Raw genomic sequence first — 17,578 nt, 5'->3', positions numbered from 1 at the left:
AGCTGAACAACACCAGTCCGCTAAGTCTTTCCCTGCCTCTTTCCTCCTCTCTCCCCCTTTCCAATCCTGGAGGAACCAGAGGAAGCTCGGGGAAGAGGGGAAGCAGAGGCACCAAGTAAAGAAAGAGACACAACAGCCCCATACCCTTCTCACTCCAGGGGTCAGCTGAGCCGAGGGAGGGAAGAAATTGTCTCTTTTTTTGTAATATTTTTATTATAGTTGATTTACAGTGTTCTGTCAATTTCTGCTGCACAGCAAAGTGATCCAGCCATGCATCCATATACACTCTTTTTTTCACATTATCCTCCATCATGTTCCGTCACATGTGATCAGATATAGTTCTCCATGTTATAGAGCAGGATCTCATTCCTTATCCATTCCAAATGCGAAATTTTCATTTTCAACGAACATGGGAGATGCCGAGTGCTCGTGCTGGAGTGGACCTATTAATTACCAAGGAGTTTGGGCTTTTATGAAAGAAGTAACTGGATAATTGTTTCATAGAGTGTTTAAAAATGACCAATGAAGTCCAATTTTATCAAAGAGCAAGACAAAAACTACAGAAAAGCTTGACAGGACAGCAGGAGGCCAAGGATACAATTTATTTCCATTGCATCCTACGGGTCCCTACATGTCCGCTAGAGTAGGGACATCCATGCACTGTTTCAGAAACTGAGATTGTACTGTAACTGGCATTCCAATCATTTTTCTCAAAGAATAATATATCATGAAGTTTTTCCCTTGAAAGAAAATATTCATCTACAAGTTGAACATTCCACCATATGGACATGCTGTCATTTATTTATCCAATATCTATCCAATGTTTGCTCTTGCAAATCATGCTAAAATCAAATATACTATGCGTACAGCTTTGTACACATATTTGATTCCTTCCTAAGGATAAATTCCAAGGACTGTAATGGCTAGATTAACGGGTAGAAATTTTCAAGGCTTTTGATCTCTACCATCAAAGAGACACAGGGTCTAGCAACATAGTTTCACTAAGTGAATTGAGTTGTTCAAACCAACCCTGCAGTGACTAAGAGTTTCCTAGGACCTACATAGCTTGGGAAGCTACTGTTGGGGGGATTCTTCCCATCCACAGGTGTGTAAGGGGAGTGAGCACCGCACCGGCACGAGCCCACTAGAAAAGAAAGAAAGCGAGAAATTCGTTGCATGAGAGTTTCGTAGTGCCTGGAGTTCCCATCGTGGCTCAGCGGTAATGAACCCAACTAGTAACCATGAGGGTGCAGGTTTGATCCCCGGCTTTGCTCAATGGGTTAGGATTCGGCATTGCCGTGAGCGGTGGTGTAGATCACAGACGTGCCTCGGACCTGGCATTGCTGTGGCTGTGGTGTAGGTGGTGTAGGCTGGCAGCTGCAGTTCCAATTCAGTCTCTAGCCTGGGAACTTCCATATGCTGCAGGTGTGGCCCTAAAAAGACAGGAAAAAAAAAAAAAAGATTTGTGGAGTGACTACTTTCCTGAGTCCTTCACAAGATTCATTTCTTGGGGAGGCCACATGGAATAGGGTCAAAAGCACAGATTCTGGAGTTAGGTTAGTCTAGCCTCTTTCACATTCTAAATGTGTTCCTGAAGCACCTGTTACTTCACCTTTGTGTCTGGAGTTTCCTCATTTGCAAATTTTCTTTTCTGGCCGTACTCTGCCCCCCAGAATTCATACATTGAAGTCCTAATCCCCTGTTCCTCAGAACATGAATGTCTTTAAAGCATTGGTTTTTAAGAGCTAATTAAGTAAAAATCAGGTCATTAGAGTGGCCCTAATCTCAAAAATCCCTGTAAGAAGAGGGGCACAGACACACAAAGAGAAGGGACCATCTGAGGAGACACCACCTCCAAGTCAGGCGGAGAGGTCTTTTTTCTTTTTCCTTTTTAGGGCCGCTCCTGTACCATATAGAAGTTCCAGGGCTAGGGGTCAAATTGGAGCTGCAGCTGCAGGCCTACTTCACAGTCACAGCGATGCAGGATCTGAGACACATCTGTGACCTATGCCACAGCATGCGGCAACACCAGATGCTTAACCCACTGGGCAAGGCAAAGGATCAAATCTGCATCCTCATGGATATTGGTCAGGTTCTTAACCAGCTGAACCACAACAGGTACTCCAGGGAAATCTCATAAGAAACCAATCTGCTAACACCATGATCTGACTCCAGAACTGTAAGAATATAAATTTCTGTTGTGTAAGCCATCTAGTCTGCAGAACTTTGTGATGGCAGTCCTAGCTAATTAATATACTTTCCAAGTTAGATTAATTCCTGAAAGTGTTTAACAAAATGTCTGGAGTTCCGTTATTGCTCGATAAATGATGTCATTTGTTGTTGTTTTCTATGCTTATCTTTAACAGAAAAAACTAAATCAGCTAAATCAGTGGTTTTCAACTGGGAGTGATTTTGCCACCCAAGAAATACATGGCAGCATCTAGAGATATTTTTGGTTGTCACACATTAGGGGAGAGAGAGCTACCAGCATCTGGTGAGTAGGGAGCCTTCTAAACTTCTATGCACAGAATAGCCCCTCCATAACAAAATGTCAGTATGGCTGAGATTGAGAAGCCCTGAGCTAAGCCAACCCTGGCATTCACCTGACTGTCAGCCCTCACATCCTGATGAGCTCACATCCTTGTTTTACGGAATGCCGCTTTTGTGTAGTATTTCCCTCCCATTATTTCCAAGGCCATCTGGTATACCAAACAGGTGGGCTTGGCCACACCCCCTGTCTAGCACTCACAGTATGAGATGATAGCGAGAAATTTAACTACAAGGTGTATTAATAGGCTTCTACCTCAAAAATGCTGCCTTGTGATGAGGAACACTTATAAATCTGTGAGGCAAACAAAATAAACATTTACTTGTTGCTCATAGCTTTGAGGGGTGGCTAGGGTAGTTCAGCGTCAAGCTGTGTGTCAAGTTCAGATCTGCCCCATGAATTTTATTCTGGAGCCTAGGCTGAAGGAACCCTAAGAAATGGGCATATTCTTCCCATGACGGAAGGTCCCAGTGGGATGAGCAGAAACACTGAGGCCAGAACTGGCACAATGTCACTTCAGCCCACAGTCCATAACCCCAAACCCATTTATGTCTCCCTGTTAGCTACAGGATAAGGTCTAAATGCCTCAGACTGCCTTCAGTGATGTATTAGAACCAAATAGACTATAATAGATCAGCACCTGTTTAAATTTTTAGCAGACCACGAAAGGGTCTCATTGCCCATCTCTGCCATCTCTTCAGCTCTACTCTGGCTGTACTTGAAGTTCCCAAATGGGTCCTTCATACTCTTTCACACCAACAGGACTTTGCAGATGTTGCCATCTCAAAATGCCTTTTCCCCATCTGTTCTTAAAGAATCTCTGTCATTCTCTAAGTTCAAGTTCATGTGTATCCTTTTCTGCAAAGCTCCCCAACACAACCAGAGTTAAATGTTGGCTATCACTGTACAGAGAACCATCTTTCAGATCACTACTCATTTGCCAGTGCCCTTATCTCTACACAATTAAGGAGTACTCTGAGGGCAAAAATAGTGCCTTACTCATTCTCAGATCCCCAGCACCGAAGTACTATATTTGTTGAATTAATGAGTCAGTAAATGAATGATTCAGTAAGTAAATGAATGACTGCTGTGTTCCATTTCAAGTATGTATATAGTTTTCCTTAGTTTACTCAGACAGCTAGTTGCCTCAAAATCCATTCTCCCCTTCTTCTTTATGAACTAAAACCTAAATTTTAAACCAAGAACAGTATCATTCACTTCTCAACCTCTCTTGCAGTGAGGTGTGCCCATGAAACTAAGTCCTAGACAATAATATATAGGCAGAAAGGCTTTATGGAATGGTCTGAATGGAATCTTAACAGGGACAGGGCAGACCTTCTTCCATTTCTCCTTCCTGTTGCTTAGAACCCAGATATAATGGCAGGAGCTTTAGCAGTCATCTTGGACTGTAAGGATGGAAGTACACCTGGCAGAGCAGAAAGACAGAAGGCTTGTAGGTTTCCCATAATTCATGGAGCCTCCTTAGCAGTCCCACACTACTTTCCTCCAAAACGCTTTTACATGAGACAATAAACTCTTGTGTGTTCTAGCCACTGTAGTTGAGCCCCTTCTTTACAAACAATTCGAAAGTATTCTTCAAGGATTCCCTGAGTTCTCACTGGGTAAACACATCTTCATCTCAGCGTGTTATACATTAACTTTCCTATCAGTTGTTCTGGCATTCCCTACACAGTTTTAAAGCAGAGCAGGGGACCCCAAGTAGCCAGAACAATATTGACAAAGAAGAATGGAGCTGCAGGAGTCAAGCTCCTTGACTTCAAACTATATCACAAAGCTTCAGTAATCAACACAGTATGGTACTGGCACAAAAACAGAAAAAACAGATCTATGGAAGAGGATAGAGAACCCAGAAATAAACCCACTCACTTATGGTCAATTAATCTGCAACAACAGAGGTGAGAATATACGATGGAGAAAAGACAGTCTCTTCAGTAAGTGGTGCTGGGAAAACTGGACAGCTATAGGTAAACACTACAGCTATACTCTCTAACATCATATGCAAAATTAACTCAAAGTGGATTACAGACCTAAATGTAAGACTGGATACTATAAAGTTCTTAGAGGAAAACTTAGGCATAACAATTTTAGACATAAATCACAGCAATCATTTTTGGATCTGTCTCCTAGAGTAGTGGAATTAGAAACAAAAATAAACAAATGGGATCTAATTAAACTTAAATGCTTTTGCACAGCAAAGGAAACCGTAAACACAATGGAAAGTCAACCTGTGAACTGGGAGAAAATATTTGCAAATTAAGCTAGGAAGAAAGAATTAATCTCCAAAATATACAAACAGTTCATACAGCTTAATATCAAAGACAAATAACCCAATCAAAAAATGGGCAGAAGACCTAAATAGACATCTCTCCAAAAAGGCATACAGATGGCCAACAGGCACATGAAAAAATGCTCAATATTGCTAATTACTAGAGAAATGCAAATCAAAACTACAACGAGGCATCACCTCACACCAGTCAGAATAGCCATCATTAAAAAGTCTACAAGTAATAACTGCTAAAGATGGTGTGGAGAAAAGGGAACCCTCCTACACTGTTGGTATAAATGTAATTCAGTGCAGCCACTATGGAGAATAGAATGGAAGTTTCTTTAAAAACTAAAAGTTGAGTTACAAAATGATCCTGCAATCCCACTCCTGGGCATATATTCAGAGAAAATTCTAATTCGAAAAGATACATGCACCCCAATGTTCATAGCAGCGCTATTCACAACAGTCAAGCCATGGAAGCAACATAAATGTCCACGGACAGACAAATGACAAAGAGGATGTGGCATAAGTATACAATAGAATATTACTCAACCACAAGAAAGAATGAAATAATGCTATTTGCAGCAGCATGGGTGAACCCAGAGATTTTCATACTAAGCATATATGAAATAAGTCAGAAAGAGAAATACAAATGTCACATTATCACTTATATATGGAATTAAAAATACAAATGAATTTATTAACAAAACAGAAATCGACTCACAGACATAGAAAACAAATGTATGGTTACCAATGGGGATTAGGGGAGATAAAAGGAGTTTGGAATTAACACATGCACAGTACTGTATATAAAATAGGTAAATAACAAGGACCTACCATACAGCACAAGGAACTATACTCAATGTCTTATAATAACCTATAATGGAAAAGAAACTGAAATAAAAAATATATATAATATAACTAATCATTTTACTGTACACTTGAACACAACACTGTAAATTAACTATACTTCAATTATAGAAAAAAAAGGACTGGAGGAGGAAAAAAGCATCTCACATCCAACTCAGTCTTTGCATCATGCTGCCAGCCTCCTTCTACTGAAAACTCAGCAAGAGGATCGGGGGAGCTGGGGGGTATAAAGTTCTAGTACTAAAGTGCCAGGAAATTTTTACAAATGAGATTATCAACCCCACCCAACCCTCCTCCCCCACAACAGGTAAATCCTGTCACCTTTCCTCTGGGCAATATTAATATTTTACATTTTGAAACCAAAGTCCTCAAGCACAGCTGTCACCCTCCACCATTTTTCTAGACATCTCTCTGCTACACAGGCAGGACATTTTACCCCCACCTCCTCCAGGCCATCCTTTGTCACCTTCTGCCTCCTTGACATATGCCAGTCTCCTCTGGCTGCCATCCCACTTCAGGGCTTCAGAGCTTGAAATTCTGTCACGTTACCAAGCCCTCACTCTCTCTACCAGACTCCACGCATCAAGTCCTTTAATCACGTACACTAATTCCCCTTATCTACACCTGCCTCGCACTAATCCAGTATCTCTGTGGAACAATTAGGCTTCAAATAGAGGCAATTTCCTCCACTGCCCATTCTTCCCATGGCCAATGAACTGATAGAGTCATAAAACAGAGCAGAGATCACAGAGTTCACCCGAACAGTGGTTTTCGGAGTATTTATATTTTAAACCTGGAACTTTTTGTTCATCTGAATTCTTCGGAGAAGGCATAAATATGCAAAGCAAAGAGTGCGTTTGGAGGGAACCCAGAGGTCTGCCTGATTTCACTCCTCACCCCTCAGCAGTTTTAAGGGACCCCACAGAAAGCCAAGGCTCTGAGTCCTCAGGCGCACTTCCTCCTTCTGCCTGAAGTGCACCTCCCCTGGGTGTTTGCGGTGTTTGCATGAGTCATCCCCTCACTCCAATCAAGACCCTAAACAAATGCCACTTCTCCCGAGAGGCTTTTCCTGGCCACTTATCTAAAGTAGCTCCCACTCCAAGTCACACTGTCTTCTTTCAGGCTGCATTAGTCTTGTGTTAGTCCAGGTCCTCTAGAAAAAAGATGCCGAGATGGAATAAGAAATGCAAAATTTTATCAAGGGAAACATGAGAAAGTACAAAGAGGTAACTGGGATGGGCTGGAAGAGCTGCAATGAAGGTCTGCTTCTGAGGGATGGAGAGAGGGAAGAGAGGAAGGGAGGAAGGGAGGAAGGAAGGAAGGGAGGGAGGAAGGGAGGAGGGAGGAGGGAGGGAGGAAGAGAGGAAGGAAGGGAGGGAGGAGGAGGAAGGGAGGGAGGAAGGAGGGGGAAGGGAGGGAGGAGGAGGAAGGGAGGGAGGAAGGGAGGGGGAAGGGAGGGAGGGAGGAGGGAGAGAGGGAGGAAGAGAGGGAGGGAGGAACGGAGAAAGGGAGGGAGGAGGAAGAGAGGAAGGAAGGAAGGGAGGGAGGAAGGAAGGGAAGGAGGGGAGGAAGGGAGGAGGGAGGAGGGAGGGAGGGAGGGAGGAAGAGAGGGAGGGAAGGAGGGAGGAAGGGAGGGAAGGAGGGAGGGAGGAAGAGAGGGAAGGAGGGAGGGAGGAAGAGAAGGAGGAAGGAAGGGAAGGGAAGGAGGGAGGACAGCAGATTGAGGGAGAGAGGGAAGGACTGAGGGAGGGAAGGAGGAGAAAAGAGGGAGGAAGGGAGGGAGGGAAGGGGCAAGGTCTGAAACTATAATACACTTCTAAGAAAATTTCCACTAGACCTTCGGAGTGTATTCAAGCCACAGTTTCCCATCAATGAGTCCTGCATCTATCTTAGTGTGCCTGCCATGCTCACTTACTGGTGGGGAACAGACCCTGAGAAGCTTGGTCTCAGGCAAACACAGCAGTTAGAGCTCCCCATCACTTACACACCCTGCAGAAGGAGGATCTGAGAGGCCCGGGCTCATGGCCACTGCAATTTTTTCTTCATAGCGCTTTCACTGTCTGACAGTGTATTTAGTTTTATTTGTTTATTATTGTAATCTCTGTGACACACAGGACATGCGTGGCTTGTTCACCACTGCATCCTCAGCTCCTAGAAAAATTCCTGGTAGATAGCAAGTGCTCAACAAACATTTATTGAATGGATGGGTAGATGGAGGGATGGCACGGGCTAAAAGGGAACAGTATAAAGATCTCAAAGTTATGGTGTTGATCAAAGAGGAAATAAAATGCGTCTTTCCGGAGTTCCTGTCGTGGCGCAGTGGTTAACGAATCCGACTAAGAACCATGAGGTTGCGGGTTCGGTCCCTGCCCTTGCTCAGTGGGTTAATGATCCGGCGTTGCCGTGAGCTGTGGTGTAGGTTGCAGACGCGGCTCGGATCCCGCGTTGCTGTGGCTCTGGCGTAGGCCGGTGGCTACAGCTCCAATTCGACCCCTAGCCTGGGAACCTCCATATGCCGCGGGAGCGGCCCAAGAAATAGCAACAATAACAACAACAACAAAAAACAAAAAAAAAGACAAAAGACAAAAAAAAAAAAAAAAAAAATGCGTCTTTCCAACCCAAGTTGCATGGGGTATGGGAGAAAAAACAGACTCAAACTGTAGGGGCTTCAAGAATACTGCTTCATGGAGTTCCCTTCGTGGCACGGCGGAAACGAATCCTACTAGGAACCATGAGGTTGCGGGTTCAATCTCTGGCCTCACTCAGTGGGCTAAGGATCTGGCGTTGCCATGATCTGTGGTGTAGGTCGCAGGCACAGCTTAGATCCTGAATTGCTGTGGCTGTGGTGTAGACTGGCGGCTACAGCTCCGATTCGACCCCTAGCTTGGGAACCTCCATATGCTGCAAGTGTGGCCCTCAAAGGCCAAAAAAAAAAAAGAGAGAGAGAGAGAGAATACTGCTTCCTTGGAGAAGAGACAAGATTCAGGGAAACCACAGAGATAAGGGAGAACTCAGCCAAAAACAAAATTTGAGGCTATAGGGTAGTTTGTTGGCCACGGGTGGTAATTCATCTAGGTTGAAGACTTGAATTTACTTTTCTTAAACAGTAGCATGCTGGTGGTCACGGGAAAAAAAAAAAGGAAATATAAACCTCCTCTCCTTAGAGAATACACACACTCCCACATACTCAGACACTGAGCTTCTTTTGTGTGGGGTCACTGATGGTCTAGAAATGTTATCACCGTAGTAGCCTCCCCCATAACCACACTGTAATTTAAGGCACTTTCCTGGTTGCAGATGTTCCAAACTCTGAGACTCCAGATTACATGAAGGTCTGATTCCACTATCTAAAATTCAGAGTCAGGAAGATCTGAGGTGATTAGGGCTTAAGTCAGCATGGATATGGGAATGTGGAAAAGAAATGTCTTCCCTATGAGTCAGTGTTGCGATCTAAAGCAGTTTTCCTCCCTTATAAGTAAGAACGAAACAGCCCAAAGCCCATATAGGAGTGCCTGCTCTTAGTTTACAGGGGTTTCCAAAATACCTGGGCTCCACCTGATATGATGAATTCAACTGATTTGTGTCACGAACCTTAAAATTAAATGTATGTACTTAGAGGACTGGGGCTGCCAAATGGATTCTCCAAAGTAACTGTGCCTTTTTGATTTGCTGCACCATTTTTAGCCAAAGCTAGTGTAATGCTCTAAACATTTTAATAAAAATGGAATCTCATAAACCTCCAAGTAGCTGAGGACAGGTTCCAACTTTTAGTGACAGAGTTTAGGCAGTAGCTAAGGATCAAGAGAAGTCCGGGGTGGGGGGCGGGATGGATTTGAGGTTATGGAAGCAGCTATCATTTCTGTCTCTTGGAGCCCAGTGGGCGGAATCAGAACAGGGGCCTTAGCAGATCACAGCAGGACACAAGAGGGGCCCAACATGGAGAAGGGGGCTGCAGGCACCCAGAACCTCTTCCCTTCCCCAACTAATACACCTTTCATCTGACACACATGCTAGGCTTTGTAGTAAGCCTTCATAAGGTCTGAATAAACAATTTGAATAGCACTAGTCAATTCCACTGAGATGACGTAATACTCGTACCAGATCCTCCCTTCCCTTAAATCCCCAGGGGATTACCCATATAAGATTCTCTGACATATTTCCACTCCCCAGCACTCAGGGGCTATCTCCTAAATGGGACAGGCATTGGCACACACTGTTTACTGGATGTCCCAGTGGGAAAATTATGGAAAAATAAACACATCCATGAACATTTACTGAGTTCCTACTCTGTGTTAGACATCAGTGATAAAAATATGAGTATGAGATCATCCTTCCCCACAAATAACTTACAGAATAATAGAAAAGAAAAACACAAAGGCAAATGTAGTATGTTGAATCATTTAGCATATATTCACCTGCAAGTGAGAGAAGAGCCCCTAAAATGTGACTTAGGCAACAGGCGGCTCTTACTATCTCTCATATGTAAAGAAGTCTGAAAGAGAAGGTGCCCAGATTGGTTTAGCCCCTCAGGGATTGCAGGGATCTGCTTCACCCTCTCCATGCGTCTCTTGGCTTTCTCCTCATAGTTACAAGATGGCTGCTGCAGCTCCAAATAGCACTCTCACAGAACTGCATTCAGTGGAAGAAATGAAAAGGAAGGGTGTTCTCTGCAACACTCCTTTGTTGTGAGGGAGGTAAAAATTTCCCCAAGAATCCCTTAGTAGATTTCCCATTCATCCCTTTGAGTAGGATTGGATCACATCCTAGACCTTAGCTGAAGATGAGCTGAGAAAGAAAGTATCAAGTGTTTTCAGCCTTTGTTAAGAGTCAAATTCTGCCAGCAAGTAAATGACAGAAGGAGTGACTGTGGGTAAGCAATTAATGGGGCCTGGTATGCATATTGGATTTAGTGACAGAGAAGCTTAGGGCCAGCAAAGAGGAAGGATCCCTGTCCCATCAAGAGGAGGCTCCCTGGAACTGATAATACCTGATATGAATATTGAGGACCAAGTCAGATTTAGCAAGATGAAGATGGTGATAGAAAGGATGGGGTGGAATGAGGTTCCAGAAAAAGGAACAGTATAAGCAAACACATGAGACAATGAAAAAAAAAAAAAAATGCCGGCACCCATTTAGTATTAAGAGAGCATCTAATGGCAGGAAATGCGTCTTGAGAACTGCCAGGGGCTTGTTCACAAACGCTTCCTGGACTGTGTTCAGGAGCTTGAAATTGCAACATAGGCCAATGTTTCCAAACTTAGAGCCTAGAGGCCAAACCCAACCTTCAAATATGTTGTGTTTGACAGGCACACGGTGTTTGCATTCTGAATATAACCACTGGAGGCAGGGCGTTTATCTCCAATGAACCACTTTGTATTGTCCTCCACCTGGCCTCGTTCCCTCATTTACACCATCTGCTTGTTCCCTCAAGGTCTTTGAGTTTGCCTCCCCCAGTAGGCTCTGCAGAGCCACTGGCAGATCTTAAAAAGGGAAATGGCACTGCCCACTGTCCATCTTATATTAACCCCTCTGGCAGTGTGAGGAAGTTGTAGCTACAAGGACCACACTGGACATAGGAAGACAGTAGAAGGTATATTTTTCAAAACCTTAGGTTGCAAATGTCAAAACACAACTTGAACCTGCTTTAAAAAAGGAAATATTAGTTCATATAGCTTTAGAATACAGGATTAATTTAAGCTTCAGATATGGCTGGATCCAGGAGCAACATGATGACAACATGCCTCTTCACACTGTTTTCCCAAGTGCTTTTTTTTTTTTTTTTTTTTTTTGTCTTTTTGTCTTTTTCCAGGGCTGCACCTGCAGCATACAGAGGTTCCCAGGCTAGGGGTCTAATCAGAGCTGTAGCTGCTGGCCTATGCCACAGCCACAGCAATACCAGATCCGAGCTGCACCTGCGAGCTACACCACAACTCACAGCAATGCCAGATCCTTAACCCACTGAGCAAGGCCAGGGATCGAACCTGCAACGTCATGGTTCCTAGTCGGATTCATTAACCACTGAGCCACGACGGGAACTCCTGTTTTCCCAAGTTTTGACTCTATTCTCAGACTAGCTCTCTGCTCCTAGAGAAGATGGATGTTTAGCAGCTCCAGACTGATGTGATTCTTAAAGCCAGTCGTCTCCAAGAAAGGAGACTTTGCCTTCCTGATAATTCTAACAAAATTCCCAGAGAAGATTTTGATTGGCCTGACTGAATCATGTGACCATTTGTGAGCTAAAACACAGGGCTCAGGTAAGGAAGCAAACAAGACAAATAGTGACCAGAAGATGGGACCCCAGAGGACCCCACCCACCATGTGAACAAAGGAACAGAAATCATGCAAAGAAAGAGTAGTCAGAGAATTAGGAGTAGAATCAGAATCAAATGATGTCACAGCCATCATTTAACATTGAACTGGCAGCACTTTCAAATGCAACTAAAGTATATCTTATTAAAAGAAAGAACTGTGATGTCTTCACTGGATTGGTAAAATGTCAGACATTGATGACAATAACCTTGGTGAAGTTGTGGAGACAGGGGCAGTGGGAACAGTCAGCAATGTGTTTGGGGAGAACGTAAAAAGAAACAAAACTGCTAATGATCCAGCAGCAAATAAAACTGACAAAACCCTGCTCTCATGAGTATTAAACACCTCTGATACATGAGTTCTGGCTCCTCCTAGGGATCTGAGCAAAGCATTCAACTTCCAGCTCTTTCTGGGCTCACAGGCAGGTGCACCTAGACACTGGGTACCATCTCTGACAGCTGGAAGTTTTGTTCCCTGAATTACTCTTAACTTCACACCCTGCAAGATTCCTATCCATTAACTGAGCAAAGAGAAAAAAACAGTCATTTCTATTTCATCTTCTCACCGTCTTTTTCTCTTCCTCCTAGAGGGGGTCAGGGAAAAACAAAATTTCCCCTACCCTAAGCTGCCAGTAGAATTCCCAAAATTAGATGAGCTTCTCTAAATGATTCACCTAAAAAACACTCAGCACTTCTCCTATGCCCCTGAGAAAAACAACCACGGCGAGCTGTTATTCTGGGCTACAGGTGGAGATCAGAGATAGACATTCAACTTGACAGAAGCAGAGAGCAGGAAGACTTGAGTCTATGGACTCTGAAATAAGACCACCTCGGTTCCAATCCTGATGCTCCCACTTATCAGCTTTAACACCTTCCTAAGGAGAAGCAGCATCGTTATCATCATCATAAATAATAATAATAGAATGACATCAAAAGCTGTGTAAATGAGATACTGTCATTCGTTAAAGTGACCACATGTCCTGAGAGCTGGGGTGAGGTAGAGCTCACGTGAAGTTGGGTGTTGCAGCCAAATGAAAATAGAATAAAGGCTGTAGGGGGAAGCATCTAACATTCACTTGATGACCCTGTGAAAGAGTGTTTACCTAAAGGTACACCCTCCTTCAAACCCACTCAGCTTGGACACAGTGAGGCAGGAAGGATAAAATTTCTCTGTCCACTTCAGAAATTGAGATTGGTACAACTTGTGCTTTAATTCTTCCCATCTGGGGCCAATGGGGTTATGTCATATGTTTAAAGAAAATCTATCTTCCTCTTAAAAACAGAAACTCAGTGCAACCATTAGGTCAAAATTTCAGCTAAAGATTGGGTTCCTGCAAAACATCGAGTAAAAGTGTCTTACAATTTATGACAGGACAGCTGTTGCCTCTTTTTCCAAGAAGGAATTAAAGGATCTTATTACCTTAAATGAGAATGACTAAAGCATGATTATTTCCTTTTAATCTTTTTTCTTCCCAATGGAAATTTACATAAGATGGAACTGTAATCCATTCCTTTCATGCCAGCAGCATGTCAGAAAATCTCCCCTCTTGTGGTCTCCATGGCAGCAGCCCTCACCCTGAGCCCAGGCAGCGTTTGCCTCATGGAGTGGATTTGACTTTGATCTGGTGACTGCAATCAGTATAGACAAGGGCACTGGATGCCTCCAACCTGAGATTATTTCTGGTTTTGAATTCCATGTGTGTGTTGGCTCTCTGTATTGGTTAAATTCACCCCATGAATTCACGTCTGTTTGTTGCTTTACGTTGTGATGAAATGGCCCCAGAAGCCTCCTGGCATTTTGAATACTGGCTTGCACTCTCTCCTGATGATAGTGCATTTTCCAGTTTTCTAAGAAGGGGGTGATGCTGCAGATCACTTTCCGGATCAGTGGGGACTTGCCTTCAAGTTGTTCTCTCAGCAGTGAACCACATTTTCTCAGCTCATCTTTTTTTTGTGATGTCCTGAAAAACACTGACCTGTGGCCACTGAATAGAGTTAAGCCCATGGGGGTGAGCTATTGTAAGGCTGAGTGAGCACAACCAAACAGGAATTAGACCCGTGATCTGCCCTCATGAGCGATAACCAATGGAGTGGCCATGCCCAGCACTCTCAAGTAGAAGTCAGGCTTTTCTAAATGGAAATTGAAAACCTCCACTTGTTTTGTCCCGAGAGACCCTGTTTAGAAAATGAAAAGACAAGCTGCAGACTAGGGAGAAAATAGTTGTGAGTCACATTTCTGACAAATGCTTTGTATCAAAAGGGCCTCTCAAAACTCAACAGCAAAAAAGCAAACCAACAATCCAATTAGTAAATGGCTAAAAGACACGAACAAATATTTCACCAAAGTGGAGATACGGTTGGAAAACAAGCAAAAGGAAAGTTGCTGATCTTAGGAAAATGGAAATTAAAAACACAATGATATATCCCTACATCTAAAGATAATGAATCCCATGTGTTGGTTATCATTGTTTGAAATCACTCACACTTAACATGTGTAATTCTTTCAGCTTTTTGAAATTTCATAGGTGCCCCCCTTATTTGAGTCTATCAACACTCAATGAACAAGTTGAGGAATAGGCATCTTTTTCTATGCCCTTTCTGAATTCATAGCATTTGCTCATGTCTTTAAATCTTTGGTTTTTTCATACTTGAACCCATCTCCTTTAAGCTCTTGCTCAAATGTAGGAGCCTCTTAATAATTTGTTTGCATCTTCTGATGGATGTATCCTCTATATGTCCTTCCTCGAGTAGTGGAATGACTAAAATTATACACATTCTACAAGTGTTAACCAACCTAGGTTTTGTACAAGATAGATGGAAACAAACTTTTAGAATTTAGGACCAATGAAAGGTTCTTTTACGTGCTAACAGGTTCTGGAGGTATACGGTTTTCTTCTAGACTTCTTTCCTGCCTTGAACTTTTTTTACCAATTGAAATCTGCATTAAGTGAACATCAAGGGCAGCTGCCATCAAAGGAACTCGGAAGCTGTGCCCAAGACCATCAGACAGTGGGGAGAAATGTTTCCTAGCTGCCACAGTAGGCCGAGACAGTGAGCACGGAAAAAGTGAGCGTGGCAGACATTTGCATAATGACATCAACATATTTTATCTGCTGACTGTTAGCTGTCTCCATTACTTCTTTCACAGACTCCTCAAAGTGTGAAGTGTGAGTCTGGGGTAAGACCCTTGGGTGTATCAACCCCCAGGGACAACTCTGAAAATAGCTAAAACTTCAGGTGGTTTCTTTTTTTTTTTTTTTTTTTTTTTTGCTTTTTGTGGCCACACCTGCAGCATATGGAGGTTCCCAGGTTAGTGGCTGAATCGGAGCTGCAGCTGCCAGCCTACGCCGCAGCTCATGGTAATGCTGGATCCTTAACCCACTGACTGAGGCCAGGGATTGAACACACATCCTCATGGATACTAGTCAGGTTGGTAACCCACTGAGCCACAATGGGAACCCCTTACAGTTTCGTTTCTAACACTCCTCTGTATAATGAAAGGGATTTTTCTTGTCCTACTACCAAACATACCTTGCAAATATCTTTTTTTTTTTTTTTAGCATACAATCTACAGTGAATATTATATCCCTTTTCTGATTGGCATCATTTTATGGTTTGATTTGTTTGGTTTTGTCCCCTTCGAATGAGTTTTTATACAATTGCCTATCATGCACTTTCTCTCTCTTTTGCTTATTTATTCAGTTGTTCAGTCACTCATTTGATGTCATTTCTTCTCTGCTTATTACAGGCAAGTCTCAGGGTTATGCCCTGGGAAGACACCATAGTCATTAATTATGACTTGGTGCCTACAAGCAAATAGAGGGAGCTTGCGTTCTTTAAGCTTGCATTCACGACCCAGCCAAAGCCAATCAGGACATCCCATCTCCAGGCTACAGTGATTGGTTCACAGATGGCACGTGTTCAGAAACAGTCCAATCAGAGACCACAAATGCTCTCGTGTGAAAGCTCCATGACCACCAGCAGGTCTTCTGTCCCTTCCTCTCAGTATCCCCAGCTTATAGAGCAGTGCGTGGAACAGAGTGAGCTTTAAGTAAATTTTTTTTTGAATTATTTAATTTTATGGCTTTGGTTTGAGCTGCTGAGAAAGGGACAGCATCTTTCCTGCTGTACCAGAAACCTAGAGGATTCAGGGGCTGGAGCCGCCACCCTGCCGCCACGTGGAAAGCCTAAGACTGAGGCAAGAAGATGCCAGCCGCACCAGGAGACACCATACAATTGCATCAGGCGAGCCCTGAATGTTGCCTTGCCTGAAGCCGAAGCTGCCCTTGGGCTTCTTAGCTACCTGGACCAATAAGTTTCTGTTTGGCTTGGTCCTTGTTGGGTTGGGTTTATGTTACTGTTTACTGACCAAGTCTTAACAGAAAAAATTAAAAGGAGGATCGTGGCCAACCCTTAAGCCAGAGCATTTCAGCCCCTTGGAAAGGAAAATAAGGAGCACAGGAACAGGGGATCTGAGGTTAATGGGGCTGCTTTCCATAATGAGGTGTTCCTGAGTGGAAGGAACAGAAAGCACAGAGAACGGGGTCCGCATTCCTCCCCACGCACTGATGAGCTGTGATGAGGCCAGGTGGGCCAGTAGAAAAGACCCTTAATGGGAGGTCAAAAGATAGGATCCTGGCCTATGTTGCCACAAAGCTGCAGCATAGGTCACAGATGCAGCTTGGATCTAGCGTGGCTGCGCCTGGCACCTGTGGCCCTGATTGGACCCCTAGGCTGGGAACTTTCGTATGCTGCCAGTGCAGCCAAAAATTTTTTTAAAAGAAAGAAAGAAAGATAGGATCCTGGACGTGGCTTTTCTGTTTAACATTCTGTGGCCTAGAATGAGTCAGTTAACTTCTCTGGACTTTAGTTTCACCCAATTCAAAATTAACCACTTGGTCTAAGTGAAGCAGTTCTAAATTGTCTCTCTTCCTATCCTCTCCGGCCCTCACCACCACCATAAATTGATCTTACAACTGCCTCCACAATAAGAAATCATAAAACTTGAAAAAGCCTCAAGCTTGAAGGCAGGCAGAGTGTTGTCTTTACTCACGGATGAAACCACTGAAGTTCAACACATCTGGGTGATTTTCCCAAATCCATCCATTAGTGAGAGTAGGGGGGAACTGAGTCAAAGCTTTCACCAGCAGACAGCTCTGTCCCCATCACCCCCAGATTTAACGCCCAGTTGCCTACACTAGAGACCCCATAGCAATAGTTCTCATTCCTAGGAATCCATTAAAACAGCTTTCCTCCAAAGCCTCAGCCCCATTCCTGATCACCCAGATCACTCTCTAATGGGGTCTGTTATAGGCTGAATTATGTGTCTCCCCCACCCCAACCCCCGGCCATGTTCATATGTTGAAGTCCTAACCCCAGTACCTTGGAATGTGACTGTATTTGGAGACAGGGTCTTTAAAGAGGTGATTTAAATGAGTTATTTAGGAAGTACCTTAGCGCAATCTGTCTGATGTCCTTATAAGAGAAAATTTAGACACAGTTACAGAGAGAAGACCAGGTGAAGGTACTGAGAGACGATGGCCACCTACAAACCAAGGAGAAAGG

At 43.6% G+C, this 17,578-nt stretch overlaps 1 long non-coding RNA gene across 1 annotated transcript in view; it reads right to left on the bottom strand.

Moving 5' to 3' along the window:
- Nucleotides 286-17,578, bottom strand: part of LOC106509975 — a 40,194-nt gene continuing 22,901 nt past the window's right edge. Inside the window, exon 3 of the long non-coding RNA XR_002343134.1 lies at nucleotides 286-443. This is a non-coding gene — a long non-coding RNA (uncharacterized LOC106509975). The remainder of the gene's footprint in view (nucleotides 444-17,578) is intronic.

The sequence above is a fragment of the Sus scrofa genome, chromosome 4 (assembly GCF_000003025.6).
Source record: "Sus scrofa isolate TJ Tabasco breed Duroc chromosome 4, Sscrofa11.1, whole genome shotgun sequence".
NCBI lineage: Eukaryota > Metazoa > Chordata > Mammalia > Artiodactyla > Suidae > Sus > Sus scrofa.
This window is presented reverse-complemented; position numbering and strand designations above follow the sequence as displayed.